At 48.6% G+C, this 9,990-nt stretch overlaps 1 long non-coding RNA gene and 1 other non-coding gene across 3 annotated transcripts in view; both read left to right on the top strand.

The window, feature by feature from the left end:
• LOC113952424 overlaps positions 1-9,990 on the top strand; it is a 37,683-nt gene that overhangs the window by 7,504 nt on the left and 20,189 nt on the right. The gene's annotated exons all lie outside the window — the stretch shown is intronic.
• Positions 115-186, top strand: TRNAT-CGU. The gene has a single exon. It is a non-coding gene; the product is annotated as a tRNA-Thr (tRNA).

The following is a 9,990-nucleotide window of genomic DNA, read 5'->3' as shown; positions in this document are numbered from 1 at the left end:
CATCCCGCCCCGTCCCGCCGCCGGCAGTGCCCCGGGACGCGCCGTCCGGTCCCGGCGGCGGCCGCGCCGCCCGCTGCCTTCCACTGGCGGCGCGCGGGTGCAGCCAGCCCGTCGGGCGCGGTGGCCAAGTGGTAAGGCGTCGGTCTCGTAAACCGAAGATCGCGGGTTCGAACCCCGTCCGTGCCTGCCGAGGCAGCGCGGTGCGCTGGCAGCCCCGCCGCGGGGAGGCCGCGGACGCCGCCTCGTTTGCGGCTCATTTTTGCTCTCGGTGCCGGAGACCCGCGGCCCCGCTGCCCTTCCCGGGGTGTCGGACATCCGGCCCCGGGGAAGCTGCGGATCGCGGGGCAGCCGGTGGCCGCAATGCTCCGCAGGTCCCCGCCGTGGAGCTGCTGGGGTGGTCGCGGTCCCCACGTGTCGTGGGGTGGCATCAGCAGGGCGTGGGGGTGAACAGGCTTCGGGCAACACTGGTGGTGCACCCCTGGGAGCCCCGACCCCTGTGTCCCCCTGTTCCACGGGACCCAGGAACCACGTCCTGGCAGGGGACCGTTCTCTGCGTTTTGCCCCAGGACAGGTGTCCCGAATGCAGCGAGGCACAGTTAAAGTAAAGCTCTGCTGTGAGAGGGGAGTGTTGGGTTCACTGGGATGTGAAGAATCCCTCTCGCTGATACTTTCTCCGTAGGTGCTGGTTTTGATGTACTGTTCACATATAGAGCCTTAAAGAGTAGAGAGGTCGAATCCTGCAATAAAAGCTTAGTGCAGTTAGAATCAAAGAGTTGTTAAGGTTGGCCCTCTGAGATCGTTGAGTCCAGCTGTTAACCCAGCATTGCATGTTTGCCACTAAACAATGTCCTCAAGTGCCACATCCACACGTTTTTAACCCTTTCAGTTTTAACCCCATCCCAGGACAGCCTGTTCCAGTGCCTTACCACCCTTTCAGTGAAGTTGTACCATTTACCCAGAATTGACCTTCATTGTTTGGTTCTTAACACACCAGTCTGAGCAAAGCTTTAGACATGTGCAAGGGCATTTCTGCTGGCTCTCTAGAACATCACTTTGGTTACTGCTTCTTCCAGACAGCTTAAAATATGTAAAAAATAATCATTGCACTGCAAAATCACAACAGCCAGGTATCTGGGAAGAGTGGAGGAGCCTCTTTCAAAGAACTAGCTGCTTCCTTTGATGCTCAGGAAAAAGCTGGTTTTGCTGTTTCAGGTGCCACACTCAGCCTGGGCCTGACTGGGCAGGAGGCTGTTTGCCTTTCTTAATAGGGACTGCACTGCAAGGTATTTGGGGAGGTCTGTACAAAATGGTTGTACAGTATGTTATTAACGAGCCACAAAACGAGCTCTAGTATGTTTTGATATAAAAACAGGAAATGCAGTTTAAAACTTGTTTAGAAAAATGTAGACGCTATTTTGCTTGGAAAATGCAGTGCTGTCAAAATCCTGTCACCTTTGTTAGGTGAAAGTTCCAGCTTTGAAACACCTTATTTTGACTTTTTTTTTGTATTCTGCGGTCTCTCACATCAGATTGTCAAACCAAAATGCTTCTAATTATTCAAAAGCCATCTTGCAGCTTCTGCAGAGTATTTCAGAATTCTGTGGGTTTGTTTCTGGTTGAAAGCAGTTGTGAAAGCGAGGTCCTCCCTGAAGGAGGCTTCCCATCCCGTAAACTCGAGCAGTTGAGTCTTGCCCAAACGTGTGCCACGAACCCAGGACTAAGAACCAGGTATTTCAATAAAGCTCTGGCTCTGCTCTTCTCTGTGACCAGAACACATCCAGGCAGCTTCCCAGTTGCCTCACTTCACTCTCTGCAGAACTGGAATATTCAGTTTTAGCGCCCACACGTCTGTGAGGAAGGTCCTTCCCAGGCTCCGTGCTCAGCTCCTGGGGAGGGGCAGGGGACAGCCCTGTCCCAGGACTGCTGTTGGAAGGTTGTTGTGCATTTTCCCTCCTGGAATAAGCTCACCTTGCCAGGTCCTTTCTGTCCAGGAACACATAGTTCTGTCAGTGTGTTCCTGCTCATGTTGTTGTCTTCAAGGCAGGGTTGTGTTGAGGCAGATCACGTGTTCACTCACTTCCCAAATTCCTGCCCCCCTCTTATTACTCAGGCAATAAAATTGATTTTTACCTTTAATTTAATAGCTTTTCCTGAAATGCCACTGAACTTTAATCAAGGTGCTTATGATCTGATCATAGCTGTGTTTGGGTTGGGGTTTTTTGGTGGATGAGGGACAGCTGTTTGTTTTGGACACAAGTCCTGACTTAAAACATAAAAATTTTACGTGGCCCTTTTGAGTTGCTTTAAGGTCTTTGACTTTATTCCAGAAAATACTGAACAGCCTCCCTCTGAATATAACACCTCTGTGAAATGAGGATTAAAATGAGGCCCATTTTAATTACCCAGTAAAAACACATTACAATTAATGTACTTAAAAGATGTGTTACTGCTGAAAATCTTGCCATATTTAGATACAGAACTGTCTAATCTTTCTGGCTTGACAAACCAGTTATTCAGAATCCAGACTTCTTCATGACTGCTTTAAAATAAGTGTAAAAATGAATTGATTATAACAGCAGTATTTCTGGGTTTGATGTATTTTTGAGAGGCTGACACAAAATGTGTGCTTTTGAAAGGTAAGATGTGAATGGGGACTAAAAGTATAATGTTATTTGTTTGGACTATTATAACATTTTCAGTGCTTTGCAACTCTCCTGAGTCGCATCTTCCCTGGGGTCAAACTTCAGCAACCACAAACCAGCGTGTTGGGAGCACAGGAGGAGCTGTGTCTGGTCAGAAATAGCAGTGAGATCACTCCCCAGCCTTGCTCGGACCTTGCTGTGTGGAGCCAGGCAGGGGGATTGTCCCACAGGCTGGGCAGACCCGCCTCTCCCATTAATAATGTTTTGGATTGTTTCCCCACCTCTCTTGTCACCCTTCCATGGGATGGCTGACACCTTTTAAAAAAAAAAAAAAAAAAAAGAGGGAGAAAAAAGCTCAGCCATCCAAGCCCCGAAACCTTGACCTTGGAAAGAAAAGGGCTGTGCTGAGTTGTGCAAACAGAGTGTGGTGTGCCAGGGGTGACCAGGCTGAGCCAGCTGGGCCATGAGCTGGGCAGAGCCCCCGCTCTCAGCCTGGGGGGCTGTCCCGGGGGCCAGGACCCCCTTTGTACACAGTGAACAACTGGGCCAGGCTGGGAGGATGTGCAGTGTCTGCAGTACAAAAGTGAAATAATGTTTTCTGCAGGTTGGGCAACTAAAAGTAGAAATTTTTTTATGAAGGTGCAACCACTGGTGAGAGCATGGACAAACTGGGGAGGAGGCAGTGAGCTCGGATGAGGCAGGAGAACACTATATGCAGTATTGTCCGAGTCCCAAATACATGGCAGGGTAAATTAACCCATGAGTAAATAAACCCCAAACTGTGGAAATCTTCACATGGCTACAGCAATGTGATTCCCATTTCCATTACGCCTGGAATTTAATGGACTGCTGAAGTTTGACCAAAAGGCATTTCTTGTGTCAAAATGAAAAATTACAGATCAAAAGGGTGACTTTGCAGACAAACATATCGATCTAAAGCCTGGGTGACACAGACTTCCTGGAAGAGAGCCCAGAAGCATGTCTGTGTTTAAAGTCAAATGGCTGTAGCCTTTTACCACTGATGAATAAAAAATGTTTTTGTCTGCATGCCCAGGGCTCGAGCAGAAACAGAAATTACTCGATTTGTTCTGCCGGGGGAGCAGGTACGTGTCTGTGAATATTTATCCATTGGGTGCTGCAGAATCCAGTAATTTAAAAAATGACAGGGAGATAGGAAATAAGAATTATTTTTTCCCCTTGAAAACTCTGTTTATGGCACTGTAGGAAAGCCAAAGTGAGACTCCTCATTCTGTGTTCAAGGGGCAGAGTTACTGCTGTCCTCCTCTCCAGAAACATGAGGAGGGGAGCAGTTGTGAAGTTCCTCTGTGAGGATCCCAGTTGTATTTTTGCTTTGGTACAGGAGCAGCAACTCTTCAGAGGCCCCTGAGGTTGCTGCTGTCCTGTGTAATTCGGTATTAATGGAAAGGTCTAGGTGTGCCTCCCTGACCAGGATGGATGGAGGGCCCAGCACAGGAACGCTGCTGCTGCTCCTCTGAGAACGAGGTGTAAGGCAGGAGTGGCAGCAGTGGGATTTTGTGAATGAGCTCTGTGGGCACCAGGATTGGAAGCTGGAGTCCTTCCTGCCGTGCTGGTGGAGTGGAGCAGCGCTCGGTTTCCCAAGGGAACCCGTGAGACAGATTTTAAATGAAAAAAGTGGTGCTGAATGGCAGCGACTGCTTCTGGGAAGCCCAGAAAATGCCAGCTGACACTCCAGGCAGTGTGTCTGAAAGGAACTGCAATTATGCAGGGAAGGAGGAGCAAGGGGGATGGATGGGAGATTTCTAATCTCTTCTAGTCTGCAGCCTGTTCAACCTCAGCAGCACTGGTCCTCCTGGGCACAGAAGCCCTGCTCCTTTCCCTGGCTCTCTCTCAGGTATTTATTCATGTTCCTGGCTGTAAAGTGCATGAAAAAAAAAAAAAAAGAGGCTCAGAGCCAGGCCTGGAAGGTTTGTGCACGGGGTTCTCCTTATCTGTGTGAGTAAGCTCTTGCATTTGCCACAGAGTGAAGTTTGCTGCAGTGAGCAAGCTGTTGCAGGATGAAGAGCAGTAACATGAGTATAGCTTTTATTATTATGATCTTGCTGTAAATTGGAAAAAATTTCTATTGGAAAAAATTCTCTTGATGAAATTATATGTTTGTAAATGCAGTGCCATGGGAGCAGAGTCAGGTGTTGGATTAATATAGAAATAGGACAAGAGGAAATGGCCTCAAGTTCCACCAGGGAGGGTTTAGATTGGGTATTTGGAAAAATTTCTTCACCAAAAGGATGCCAAGCCTTGGAATGGGCTGCACAGGGAAGTGGTTGAGTCACCCTCCCTGGAGAGATTTAAAGGATGTGCTGCATAGGGACATGGCTTAGTGATGGACTTAGCAGTGCTGGTTGGACTTAATGGTTGGACTTAAAGGTCTTTTCCCACCTGAACAACTCTGTGGATTTTATATCATGGAGAGGAGTGGCCTTGGCATTCTGCACAACACAGCTCCATGGGCCTGGTGATTACAATGACAGAGCCAGGCTTCAGAGTCCAGCCTGAGATATCACCTCAGTGCGAAAAGCATCAGTAACAAACAGGACAAGAGGCAAAGGGCACATCCTGAAGCACAAGAGGTTCCATCTGAACATCAGAAAACAGTTTTCTGAGTGAGGGTGACTAGAGACTGGAACAGGTTGTGGAGTCTCCATCCCTGGAGATACTAAAAAGCCACTCAGACACAGTCCTGGGCAGCCTTCTTTAGGTGACCCTGCTTGAGAAGGGTCCAGATGACTTCCAAAGGTCCAGCCTCAGCCATTCCATGAAACTCCTTTGCCTCTAAAGTTTGTACTGAAAGGCCTGGGGCCAAACCTGCCCCTGTACCACCAGCAGTGGCTGCCTCAGGGGGTGCTCCCTGGGACTGTGCCTTGACATCTCATTTGTGGCAGCGGTGATTCAAACTAGTGCTGAGTTGGTACAATCACCCAAGTTAAAGAATTTAAACTGTATATGAATTCAAGGCAAGGACAGCCTAATATAGAATGTAGTGTTTACTGTCTTCAAAGAAGCTGTAATAAACTTGGACAGGGAGCTTAAGCAAGAGATGGAGCAATCAGTCAGCCTTGCAAGTGTGTCAGAGGGTCCTTGGGAGCCCCAGCCTGAGATTTCTTTATGTTATAGCTGGGCACTGTGGCCATCAATTGAACTCAGAGGGTCATAAGAATTTGATGGCATTGTACAGCTTGCACTGTCATAACCTTGTTGGAATTGTGAGGATTGTGCATCTGGATCGATGGAATCCTTGTCACTAATTTCACAGGGATTGTAGCCAAGTTCAAACGTGTATTTCATCATAGGAAAAGGAAAGCAGGAGTCATGTGAGGCTCTGCTGGTGTAGCTGGGTTTAATACCTCATTTCATACTCCTGGTGTGTATAGGGGAGGACTAACACTGGGGCAGCATCTTTAATTTTAAGAAAGCATCTTGTACAGTCCTGTGATCGCTGTCCCCTCTCAGCAGTCACTGCAATGCCTTGGTGCCCGTGCACGGTGAGAAATGAGCTCCAAGCCCGAGCCTGCTCCCTGTGAGACTTGGCTTGAGCTGAATTCCTGACTCCTGTCCTTTCATCACTGAAAGAGTACTTGTGAGCTACCAAATATAGAATGTGCACAGCCTATTTCACAACTGGAACTTGCAAATGCTGGAGTGGATTTCATGGACTGAAGCCCCCCAGGGAGGGAGCATTACAGTGAATAATGTTAGTGCATTTGTTTAATCCCTGGGGATTGTGGAACATAGGATTAAAGTGGGCTAAGGGGATTTCCCCATTGACAGCTGCTCCACAGTGCACAAACACACACACACACACACACACACACACACGCACAATTTTTTTATGTGCAACTTGTTCAGGCCCAAAGAATTTAAACTGCATATGGCACTGTGCATAACATGACCATTGTTTCCACATCTGGTTACACATATCTGTCTCCCCCAGTAATTGTCTTTAATAGACACAATTGGGGATGAGGTAGTTGTACTAAGAAGAGACATAGCTCTGTGTTTGAACAGGAAACCATTATTTCTGAGCTTAATCACAGCTCGTTAGTCCTGTGATTTTCTCCTCTCCCCCATATACACACAAGCACACATGCTTTAAGTACGAAGGCCCAATTTTTGGTAGGGCATTCCTCTTGTACTGACAGTTTGCCAGAGTTTCTTTGGACAGGCAGAGCCTTGGCCAGGGAGCAGAGAACCAGTGCATGTCTGAGCAGTGACAGGAGGCAGGAGCTCACTGGTGTTATGTGGGTGCTCTGAGGTGAACAACCATGTTCTAGTAAATGTCTCAGAGTGGGGACTGCAGTTCTATAAATCCTTAATGAACTTGGCTGTTCCCACAGAGATACATGGGGTCAGGCCAGCTCTTTGCAGTACATCCTATTTGCACATTTCAGACCTTTTAATCACAAACTTGATATTCCTATTGTTCTGATTCAGATCTCACTCCAGGTCTCTGGCATGGATTCATATTTTCAGGTGAAGATGAGGGAATTTCATCCTGTGCCATCAGTGGATTTCAGCTGTTTCTATCACTACATTGTGTTCCAGTTTAACTTCTCTGACAATCCAGTCGCTTTGTCAACAAGGTCTGATGCCGAAATACCAAGCTGTTGGCTACAAGCCACCCTTGCTTACATACTGCTCGGTGCCACACGCTGGAAAGTCAATAAATCAATGGATCTACTTGCAGAGAAAGGTATTGCATGAGCATAGGCAGGATTGAGAGAGAGAAGCTCAGAGTAATGCATGCCTTCAACTAGACTAAACAGTGTCCACAGGCTCTGTGTCCCACTCAGCAGCAGGCCAGCCTCCCACCCACAGGAGGTCCCTCCTAACTTTGGAGGTTTCACACCAGGCTTCCCCTTTGTGAAACCTTTGTGGAGACCTATGAAGAAGCTGGTTCATGGCTCTTGTAAAAATGTTTTCTTTTTTCCAAAGAGGGCTATTTTCAGAAGTGATAGAATCTGTTGTTCCATAGTTATTGTTCCGGGCTATTGTTGGTCAAATGTTATTAATATATTAGCCTTTTGGCTGCCAAACAGCTTGAAACAAACTGGTTATGTTTATTTTTAGAATTGTGTAAGTTGTGATGCTTTACAACTTGATACGCTTGTGATTACATCTGAACTGTATGCAGAGCTAATCCTCTTCCCAGCTCCCATCCAGACAGGGGCTGTAGTCATGCATTCCCAGCACATGGATTCTGCACACCATGGAGAGCAGCCAGCAGGTATTTGTGAGAGGAGATGAAGTCCTAAGACCTGACCTTCTCAGGTACGGAAGTGCCTCCTGCCAAGGGAAGACTTGCCTGGAATATGCCTTATCCAGTTACCACGAAAGGGCTGCCAGTGGAAGTGGGAGCGGGCTGCCAGCAGCTGAGCACATCCCATGGGATCAGGCTCCCTGCACAGGAGCTCCCGCTGGGCGAAAATGTTGTGTGAATGTCTTGCTCTGCTCCCATGGAAATTACAGGGCGCTTCACATCACTGCCAGTGGGGGCAAGGTGAAGACAAGAGGCAACATGTTTGAGGCCGCTGAAAATAGTGAATTAAACAGTTGGTCGGGACATCAGCGAAGCCCTGTGCCATGAGCTTCATTAGGATGAAAATTCTCCACTCCCTGGCTCGTTCTCTTCCTTCCATGCACGTAGGTACATTATTCGCTGTGAGGTTGTTCTGCTCAGAATTGGTCTGTGGTGTTACAAGCAGCTATTTGATAGAGCCAAAGAGCAAGAACAGGTTTTTTTTAAAAAAAGGAAAAGGAGAGTAAGAGGCTGGCAGATGTAACTTGCAGTGTCTGTAAGAGTAACAGTCTCTTAATTTCTAAAATTTTAGGCCTTTTCTTGTTCAACTCAAATGATTTCAACAGCATCCATTTCCTTCACCAGAGAAAAAGTTAGTCTTTTATACCTTTCTGGGAAGTCTTAATTTCTACCAGTACTCGCTGGGCATCATCACTGCAGAACTGTTCCAGATGGTTCAAGGAATTCTTCATTTCTGTACCTTCTGCCAGTATGTCATTATTTTCAAAAGGCTTATACAGCTTTGTCCCTCTTTCAAACCTTTTTGCCCATGGTGTATGATTCACTTTGCATTCTACTACCAGTTTTAAACAACATGTTCCTTGGCTCTAAATACTCATCAGGCTTCCAGCCAAGGAACACGTTCTTCTGTGTAGAGGATGGCTTCACAGTGTTGATCGAGAGCAGTTACATGACAGATCAGTTCAAGTTCCCTCTCTGGCATTCCATCCACCCAAGGCAGGTAGAGTCACTTGCCACATCTGTGACAATGCTGAGCACACAGTGGACCCCCATACACGGGGCTGCCTTGTGTGGCTTTGGCACAGACAGGCAAAAACTTTGGTGTAGATGGCAGAGATGTGCATTTGTGTCCTGCTGAACCCAAGGGTTTAAAAGATAAGGCCTCTGGCTGCTAGCTTTGATTTTTTTCACACATGAGCACACAATTACATCATGCATGAGCTCACAATTGCGTAATGCATGAACACACAATTATACTGTGCATGGGTGCACAGCTACCTCATGCATGAGTGTGCTGTTATATCATGCATGAGCACACAGTTACCTCATGCATCAGTGAAGTCTTCCCAAAACAAGCGAAAAACTTTTTAGGGCCTCATGGCATCTTCCTAAAACATGTTTATAACTGAGTGTGCTTTAAAAAACTGTACCATCTATGTATGCATGGTATAGCTGTGCATTGTGTCCAGGTGTTCGTGGTCGTACAGGTGTGCTCACACAGCCTTACTGGAGATGTAGATGAAGAGATGCAGGACGCAGGAGGTAGAACAGGAGGTCCTGTGACACCCCTGTGGTATGGACAAGGTGTCTTTGTGGCCGCTTCGAGGTGTGCAGTGGAAGGGTGGATGGATGGAGAGCAGTGCAGGGAGATGTGTGGGGAGCAGTGCAGAGAGACACGCGGGGAGATGTGCAAGGAGCAGTGCAGGAGCAGTGGAGAGAGAGATGCAGGTGCAGTGCAGGGATCAGTGAAGGGATGAGTGCAGGGAGCAGCGCAGGAGCAGCGCAGGGAGCTGCCTGCACTCGGTGCATGCAGGGAGAGGTGCGTATCGGGGGTGTCCCCCCGGCTGACCCCGGGCTGGTCCCCCGGGCTGGTCCCCCGGGTTCGTTCCCCCGGTGCCGCTCCGCGGCCGGCAGGGGGCGCGCCCTGCCCTCGGTGGGAGCCGGGGCTGCCCCGGCGGGAGGAGGCGGCGCAGGGAAGGGCGGGCGCGGCCGGGGCGGCGGGGCCGCGGCTCCGCTCGGGACACAGCGCCGGGCCGGGCCGGCGGGCAGGGC

This window comes from Corapipo altera, unplaced genomic scaffold (genome assembly GCF_003945725.1).
Source record: "Corapipo altera isolate COAL_440 unplaced genomic scaffold, ASM394572v1 343, whole genome shotgun sequence".
In the NCBI taxonomy this organism is placed as follows: Eukaryota; Metazoa; Chordata; class Aves; order Passeriformes; family Pipridae; genus Corapipo; species Corapipo altera.
The sequence above is the reverse complement of the archived record's forward strand: the minus strand, read 5'-3'. Positions and strand labels throughout refer to the sequence as shown.